This window comes from Lathyrus oleraceus, chromosome 3 (genome assembly GCF_024323335.1).
Source record: "Lathyrus oleraceus cultivar Zhongwan6 chromosome 3, CAAS_Psat_ZW6_1.0, whole genome shotgun sequence".
Taxonomy (NCBI): domain Eukaryota; kingdom Viridiplantae; phylum Streptophyta; class Magnoliopsida; order Fabales; family Fabaceae; genus Lathyrus; species Lathyrus oleraceus.
Window position 1 is genome coordinate 344,868,544 of NC_066581.1, and position 9,957 is coordinate 344,878,500.

Consider the following 9,957-nt stretch of genomic DNA (forward strand, 5'->3'; position numbering starts at 1 on the left):
TCAAAATCAACAAATGGATAACCATTGGAAAGGTCTGAGCATGAGGATTTCAAATATGTAACCAATTCATCCTAATTCTAACTGTATCATCGGGATCGATCAAAAATGTAAACACACATCAAACTTCCAATCATGATTACACATTCAATAGTTCACCAAATCAAAAACCAAACCTAGCATGATCATCTACATGGAAAGCACTATAGAACGCATATCACAATTCACAAAATGATGAGATTCGAAATCACACCTTAAATTGGAGACAGTGTTGAATCTTGAGGTTTCTGCGCGTGATTCCTTGAAACAGGTGGAGATTGAAGCTCAGCAAGGTAGTTGGAATGATCAGGTAAGCTCAAGGTTGCTTCTATTGGAAGAAAATGCAATTTGCCATTGATGCACCAAGAATGAACAGTTGAGATTCGTGATGGTTATGGAGATGCTTTCTCAAAACAGTTGAAGATCCATGTTCATAGAGCACACAGCAAAAAGAATCACTCGAATTGATGAAGAATTGAAGGAGTTTTGATGAATATTGTTCTTGAATGTTCTTGATGAATTTGGAGAATTGGAGGGAAAAACAGTTGGAATTTCTTGTGATTTGTGATTCTGATCCAAAGTTAGTTATGATTAATGTTATATACTTCCACTTAATCCATCTCTTAATCACAAATTAACCAAAATGATGTAATTATCTTAATGTGCAATTTACAAAGCAAGGGCAAAAATGTCTTTTCACCCTGGGGCCCATGACAGCTGTATGACAGCTCACACACTCTCCAAATTCCATTTGTGATGTGTTGCAACTTGTCTCATGGCAATTGGTTTTGTATTTTTCAATTTCACTATGATATGCCACAAAATGCATTTTAAGTGCAAGTTTAAAAATGGCCTAACCAAATATTGGACCTTGGAAGTTTATGACAATTCAAACCATTTCTAATTTGCGTTTGTGAGGTGTTGCAAAAATCCCCATGCCAAAATTCCCATTATTTCTCAACTTGGACCATTTTGCCCTTGGATTTTTAACTGTACACTTGAAAATTGACTTTTTGCATTGACCATTTTTGGTGAATTCCAATTATGCACCATGAAAGTACATGTCAAATGGAGTTTTCACATAAAAAGATCACTCAATTTGGACACTCCATGTGGAAGTTATGCCACTTTGATTATGGGTCATTTTTGAAATTGAATGGACTATAACTTGTCAACCATGCATGGGAATTTCAAGTTCTTGGACTTTTTGGAAAGGTGAGACCAAGATCTACAACTTTCATGTTGAACAAATTTTCATTTGAAGCTTCCTTGGACATGTAATTTTGTGGTCAAAAACTTTCCATTTTGGGAAACTTCCATTACAAGTCACTTTCTATTTTTGGCAGTTTCTTGTCTGACTTGATTTTCTTCATTCTTGAGCTTTGCAATGTCAAATAACACTTGTTCCAACATGAATGAAGTATATCCAACTCAATTCCACCTCCAAATCCATAAAATCAAGCACAGTTGACCACAGTTGACTTTTCAACTAGTAGATGAATCTGGCAATGCACTGATCAATCTGAGCCCCAATTCTCTGATGAAATGGCTCAAGGATGAAACCCTAGCCTCAATTAGCTAAATAAAACCACATGATGATCCCCATATCCATTATAGACCCCATCTCCTTGCTATGCCCTGATTGGCCCAATGCACCTGATTAGGGTTGACCAGTGGTCAAAACCCTAATCTCAAGGAATATGCTTCAACACTTGATGATGACAAACCATGATGATGATGATGATGAATCATTTCAAACAAGATAAGGACCAATCTCCTTGAGAATCACAAAACCCTAATTTGGACCTCCACATCCTCAGATGATTAATGACCAGTCCAATGAAACCCCAGCATGCACATGACCTCTTCATCTTCTGATCAAGACTTGGGAAGATGGCTTGCACAATGTAACCACATGATATGCAATATGCAATGCCTAATGACCTAAAAATATTATGCAATATGTTAAGCTAGTCCCAAGAGAGGAGGGCAAATTTTGAGGTGTTACAGCTGCCCCTATTCAATCCACTGTGAACCTGTCGATATGAATAGCCTCGACTTTCAGATGATCAGGATGAAGAGTGATTGAATATCAAGAACAGACGAACAATTTGCACTCTGATGAGAAAATAATTAACAACGCCTGTCAGAATCGGCGAAGAAATAACCTCTGAACAAGAAATCCGTCTGGTACGAAGAAAGCCGGCCTGAATACCGAAACAGTCGACCCGGATACCAAAATAAATGGCAACACAGGGATAACCATGGCCTGATCACCACATCCGCTGGGGATTATCATTTCTTTTTCTTTTCTTGAACCCCGAAATTTTCTTTCCTTGGTCTGAAAACCACTTCGGTCCGAATACCGCCTCGGTCTGAATACCGGAAACTTGGCCTGATCGCCACTTCGGTCTGAATACCGCCTCGGTCTGAATACCGGAAACTTGGCCTGATCGCCACTTCGGTCTGATCACCAGAAAACTGGCCTGAATACCATAAGTACATCGACCTGATCGTCGGAAACTTCTTCGATCTGAAGATCGGAAATTGGCCTGAATGCCGCTTCGGTCTGGATACCGCCTCGGTCTGAATACCGGAAATTGGCCTGAATACCATAAGTACATCGACCTGATCGTCGGAAACTTCTTCGATCTGAAGATCGGAAATTGGCCTGAATGCCGCTTCGGTCTGGATACCGCCTCGGTCTGAATACCGGAAATTGGCCTGAATACCATAAGTACATCGACCTGATCGTCGGAAACTTCTTCGATCTGAAAATCGGCAACTTGGCCTGAACGCCACATCGGTCTGCTTACCGCCTCGGTCTGAATACCGGAAACTTTGATTATCGTTCCCGTCTCCGCTCGACAGAAACTTTGATGCAACATCACCTCCCAAACGGTAACCACAGCTTGAGACTAGCTTGTGCCTGCAATATGATGCATGACTGATTTTTCTGCGTAATGCTCCATAAGTATGGAAATGCTACGCGATTATTTATTTTTCTATGCAATATGCCATGTTTATTTACATGATGCATGTATAAAAAAGCATCCCCCTCAAGGGACTCTTCTGGGGAACACGAGACACTCTGCTGAGGATCTCATCATTGCTCCGATCTCCACCCTGCTGGGGAATAACACTGCTGCTGGGAAAATGCAACCCTTGCTGAGGAAGAACCTCCTTTGCATCCAATCCGCTCGAGAAACTGTTGGGGATAGCACCACCAACGCTCTATGGGGATACAACAGTCTTTGACTTGCTAGGGATATCAATCCCGACTCTGCTTCGGAAAACCCTCACAGATACCTGACGACTTCACTGGGGAAATACTCACAGATAGCTCTGCCGGGAAACAGCAACCTCCAGGACTGTCGACTGGGGAAGCATCAATCTAACACCTGCTGGGGATAACCATCTTGACTCTGCTAGGGAATACATGCCACTCCGCTGGGGACAACCCATGCAATCCATAGGTAGAATCGACTCAGCTGGGGATGCAAAAATCCGTCCGCTACGGGAACTTGTCCAATCCACTGGTAGGATGAACACTGCTGGAGATATATTTCACTGAAACCCGCTCCACTCGGGGATAGCAACCTTCGGACCTGGCTGCTGGAAAACACCGTTTACCTGCCGGGGATAACCATCCTGACTCGGCTGGGGAAGTTACAGACCTCGGATCTGCAGGGGAGTTAGTCCTCACAACTCTGCTTGGGGACCTAGCTGGGAAATGAGAAAAGTTGGTACAGAACACCCGTCGACTCGTCGAACCATGGTATCTACCTCTCAATCTCGTATCAGCTTTCCACTTTTGAGAATTCCCAGACTCGTCTGGACCTTTTCTGCTCCATCATCTTGTATTCCCAATCGCCCCGCGCTCGACGAGAAACGTACTCCTGGGATTTATACAATATTTTCAATTTTCCGACTTTGAAGAGTCTTCTTGATTAATTCCAAAGGTCGTCGGACGTCTCGACGTCTCCCCTCGTCCCTTCATCCTCATTCGTTTCTGGTCAGACTCTGCGGGGAATTTCTACAGACTTTCAAATCTTCCGATTTTTTAGAGTCTTCTTGATTATCATCAAGGATCATCGTACGTCTCAACGTCTTCGTCATTCTTTCATACATTCGTCCCTGAGCGAACTCTCTAGGGATCTGTTACAAAGCTTCCACATCACAACCTGCAAGTGAGTGAAAATACCTAACAGTACCTGCAAAACAGACCGTCAGATAAAACTATGCCCCGAGCGTGTCAAGATTTCAACACTTGGGTCACTCAACCTTCCGAATAAGATTTCAAGCTTTCAATCTTATAAACATGCATTGGAAGGGACCTGTATGTCTTAAAATGCAAGATTCTTTATCAAAAATAATCAGATGTTTTTGCAATCAAAGCGGTAATGAAAAACAAAAACAAAATTATTTGACTGAATATGCATTTTATTGATTGGAAAAGTGTGGCTCAAATTGAGCGATACAAAGGGAGCAATTCCTGAAAAGAGGTAATTGCACAAAAGGAAAAATTTATCCTAATGGCAATGTGAAACCCGTGATCTCATCGAGTTCCAACTCGGTTACACCCCATATGTCCTCAAACTCTCCATGTTTTCTGCCTTCTGAACAAGACGCTTCCAATTGATCCCTACCGGGTATTATCCATGATGCTTTATCCAAAGCGCAAATGATCATGCTAGACGCAGTTGTTCGTTTCAATCCCTCTTTTGCCTGGACCGCCCTTTCGGGTTTTCAGTCCACCGGGATACCCTTTTTTGCCCAAGTCGCCTTTTCAGGTTTTCGACTTGCCGGGTGTACAGCTTTTTCATTTTATCCCTAATTTTTGCCCAAACCTTTCTTTCTGTTTTTTGGTTCGCCGGGATGCCCATTTTTGCCTGGACTATTTTGTTCTTTTCGTCCAGCGGGTCAATTCATACGAAGTATTTTTTAACTGCGTCCGCATTCACAGGGGATGGAAAATCCTCGCCATCCATGGTCGTTAACAACAAGGCTCCGCCAGAGAAAACCTTCTTGACCACGAATGGACCTTCATAATTCGGTGTCCATTTGCCCCTTCGATCGTTTTGAGGAGGAAGGATCCTTTTCAGCACCATATCACCTACGTGATACACCCGAGGTCGCACCTTCTTGTCAAAAGCACGCTTCATCCTCTGCTGGTATAACTGCCCATGACAAATGGCTGCTAGCCTCTTTTCCTCAATCAGGCTCAACTCTTCGTACCGGGTCCTTACCCATTCAGCCTCTTGCAACTTCACGTCCATCAGGACTCTCAAAGAGGGAATCTGAACCTCAACAGGTAATACAGCCTCCATTCCATATACCAATGAGAAAGGAGTTGCCCCAGTAGACGTACGCACCGACGTTCGATACCCATGCAATGCAAACGTCAACATCTCATGCCAATCCTTGTAAGTTACCACCATTTTCTGCACAATCTTCTTTATATTCTTATTGGCTGCCTCAACTGCCCCATTCATCTTCGGACGATAGGGAGAAGAATTGTGATGTTCAATCTTGAATTCCCGGCACAATTCTGCCATCATCTTATTATTCAAATTAGAACCATTATCAGTAATGATTCTCTCGGGAACCCCATACCGGCAAATGATGTCTCTCTTGAGAAATCTGGCAACAACCTGCTTCGTCACATTCGTATAAGAGGCTGCTTCAACCCACTTGGTGAAGTAATCAATAGCCACTAATATGAACCTGTGCCCATTCGAAGCCGTAGGCTCAATCTTTCCGATCATATCAATGCCCCACATAGCAAACGGCCACGAAGACGACATTAAACTCAACGAATTTGGAGGCACGTGCACCTTATCAGCATAAATCTGGCATTTATGACACTTCCGTACGAAATTAAAACATTGGGCCTCCATTGTCATCCAGTAATAACCTGCCCTCAACAACTTCTTTACCATCGCATTCCCACTGGCATGGGTACCGAACGATCCCTCGTGAACCTCTTTCATCAATTGGCTTGCTTCTCTGTCATCAACACATCTGAGCAAGACCCAACCAAAATTCCTCTTATACAAAACCCCATCCTTATTCAGATAAAACACCATGGCTAACCTCCGCAGAGTCTTTCGATCCTTTTTCGACGCTCCCTCAGGATACTCTTGCGTCTCAAGATAGCGCTTGATGTCGTAATACCATGGCTTATCACCATCAGATGCCGTATCAACAGCAAACACATAAGCCGGCCTATCCAGACGTCCAATCTCCACATTGGGGAACTGATTCCACCACTGCACCTTAATCAAGGCGGTCAGAGTAGCCAAAGCATCTGCTAAAGGATTCTCCTCTCTGGGCACATGATGCAACTTCACCTTGGTGAAAAACGTCAACAATCTCCTCGTATAATCTCGATACGGAACCAAATGAGATTGATGCGTATACCATTTTCCGTTAACCTGATTTATCACCAGAGCTGAATCTCCATATATAACAAGGTTCTTGATCCTCAAATCAATCGCCTCTTCAATCCCCAATATGCAAGCTTCGTATTCAGCTACGTTGTTGGTACATTCAAACGTTAGCCGGGCAGCAAAAGGAATATGGGATCCTTTCGGCGTAACCAAAACAGCACCAACACCGCTTCCATTCACGTTAACGGCCCCATCAAACATCAGAATCCATTCAGATTCAGGGTCAGGCCCCTCCTCCGGGATTGGTTCCTCGCAATCTTTCGATTTGAGAAACATAATGTCCTCATCAGGGAATTCAAACTTCATCGGTTGATAATCATCAATGGGTTGCTGAGCGAGGTAATCAGACAATACACTCCCTTTAATCGGCTTCTGAGAGGTATACTGAATATCATATTCCGTCAAAATCATTTGCCACCTCGCAACCCGTCCGGTCAATGCTGGCTTCTCGAAAATGTACTTGATCGGGTCCATCTTGGAAATCAATAAAGTGGTATGAACCAGCATATACTGCCTTAGTCGGCGAGCAGCCCAGACCAAAGCACAACAAGTTTTCTCGAGCAGTGAATATCTTGTTTCACAGTCGGTAAACTTTTTGCTAAGGTAGTATATGGCATGCTCTTTTCGACCAGACTCGTCATGCTGCCCCAATACACACCCCATAGACCCCTCGAGGACTGTCAGGTACAGAATTAACGGTCTTCCCTCCACAGGAGGCATCAGAATCAGAGGCTCCTGCAAATACTCTTTTATTCTTTCAAATGCCGCTTGGCAATCATCATTCCACCTGACCGTTTGATCTTTTCTCAACAATTTGAATATCGGTTCACACGTGGCCGTTAGATGAGATATGAACCGTGAAATGTAGTTCAATCTACCTAAGAAACCACGAACCTCTTTCTCCGTCCTCGGTTCAGGCATTTCTTTTATTGCTTTTACTTTTGCAGGATCAACCTCGATTCCTTTCTCACTTACAATGAACCCCAGCAATTTACCGGACCGCACTCCGAACGTGCACTTGTTCGGATTCAACCTCAGTCTGAACTGTCTCAATCGGTCGAACAACTTGGCCAAATCTACCAAATGCCCCTCTTCTGTTTGGGACTTTGCTATCATGTCATCAACATAGCATTCAATTTCATGATGAATCATATCATGAAACAAAGTCACCATGGCTCTCTGATAAGTAGCACCGGCGTTCTTGAGACCGAATGGCATCACCTTGTAACAAAAGGTGCCCCACGGTGTAATGAACGTTGTTTTCTCCATATCATCTGGCGACATTTTGATTTGATTATAGCCAGAAAAGCCATCCATGAAAGAAAACACAGAGAATTGAGCTGTATTATCGACCAACACATCAATGTGAGGTAGCGGAAAATCATCCTTCGGACTAGCTCTGTTCAGATCTCGATAGTCCACACACATTCTCACCTTACCATCCTTCTTCGGGACTGGCACAATGTTTGCAACCCATGGCGGATAATTGGTGACAGCAAGGAAACCAGCATCCCACTGCTTCTGCACTTCCTCTTTAATTTTCATCGCCATATCAGGTCGAGTTCTGCGCAACTTCTGCTTCACTGGAGGACAATCTGATCTCAACGGTAGCTTGTGCACAACAATATCGGTATCCAACCCTGGCATATCTTGATAAGACCAGGCAAAGATGTCGACATACTCTTTCAACAATACTACCAATCTGCTATTTACACTTTCCTCCAAAGCAGCCCCGATTTTTACCTCTTTCTTAACCTCGTCGGTACCCAGATTCACCACCTCAATCTGTTCTTCATGCGGCTGAATCACCTTCTCCTCTTGTTTCAACAACCTGGCTAATTCCCCGGGCAGTTCACAATCTTCTTCGTCTTCTTCTTCAGCAAGATAGATTGGATTGTCAAAGTCATATGAGGGTGTAACAGGATTGTTATCAATGAGATCCGGAGAAGAATCGCATCTGCATGAATGTTGATTCATGCATTGCTTTAGAACCGGTGTGAGAAAAATTGAAAAAGAAAAACATTGCCATTTTTATTTGTTTTTATTTTTAAACTGCAAAAATAAATGAAAAACAGGGAACACCGCTTTTAATTGAAAAACATCCTTTATTTATGATGCGAATTTGCAAATTTATGAACATGAGGTGGCCCTTACAATGAACCATTACGTGTCGGGCAACACGCATGGCTTTCATGCATGTAAGACTAAAACAAGAAAAATATTACTCTTCCAGCAGAGTGACCCGGATGATCTCTTCAGCCTTCCAGTTCTGGATTCCCATCCCTGGTGCACACGGCTTTATCCATTGGTCCATGTCGCAGTCACTATCAGTATCTTCACCCATCATGCAGATGTGATCCGGATCCAGCATTCCGGCGCTTGTGAAGGTTACTGACGTACGACGTCCTCTGCCTTGCCCAGACGAGCCTCCGCCAGACTGATACCCAACTCCAAATCGGTCTTTCTTCGCGGGGATGTCCATCATTCTGCCCCAACCAGGAGCCTCTCCACTCTTCACCACCTCAGCGGCCTGCTTATATGAAGAAATGGACGGTTTCTCCTCCTCCTGTTTAGCAAACAGAGCATTCTCCACCTTGATGGTTTCAAATGCCTGACTGGGCGTTTCCCATATCTCACCATCCATCTCAACATATTTGAATGACGAAAGGTGGCTGACAAAGATGTCCTCCTCTCCGCACACAGTGACAACCTGGCCCTCCCAGATGTACTTCAGCTTTTGGTGCAAAGTCGAAGTCACTGCCCCAGCAGCATGAATCCATGGCCTACCCAACAAGCAACTGTATGCCGGCTGAATATCCATGACATAGAAAGTTGACTTAAACACCTCTGGGCCAATCTTCACTGGCAGCTCTACCTCTCCAAACACGGCCCGCTTTGACCCATCAAAAGCCCGTACTATCAAATCAGTAGGGGTCAGAATCAGCCCATCACAATTAAGCTTCGCCAGAGCTTTCTTCGGCAACACATTTAAGGAGGAGCCGGTATCAACCAGCACATGCGAAAGCACGACCCCTTTGCACTCCATAGCAATGTGTAGCGCCCTGTTATGATTCCTTCCATCCACTGTCAGGTCCATGTCCGTAAAGCCCAGCCCATGGCTGGCATGCACATTGGACACGACCGTCTCCAGCTGATTAATAGTGATCTCCTGAGGAACATAAGCCTTCTTCAGGATTTTCAACAAAGCCTCTCTATGCCCTTCGGAGCTTAACAGCAATGACAGAATGGATATTTTGGACGGAGTCTGCTGCAAATGGTCAACCAGCTTGTACTCGGACTTCTTGATGATTCTTAAGAATTCCTCTGCATCATCATCAAGTTTATCTTCCGACCCCGCAGGCGCCGGTGTCATCACAGGAGTACTATTATCAACCACTGCCTTTCCTTTTGCCCTGGCTAAAGCCTCGGCCTTTTCTTTTTTCTCTTTTTCTTCTTCTCCCCTCCTCAA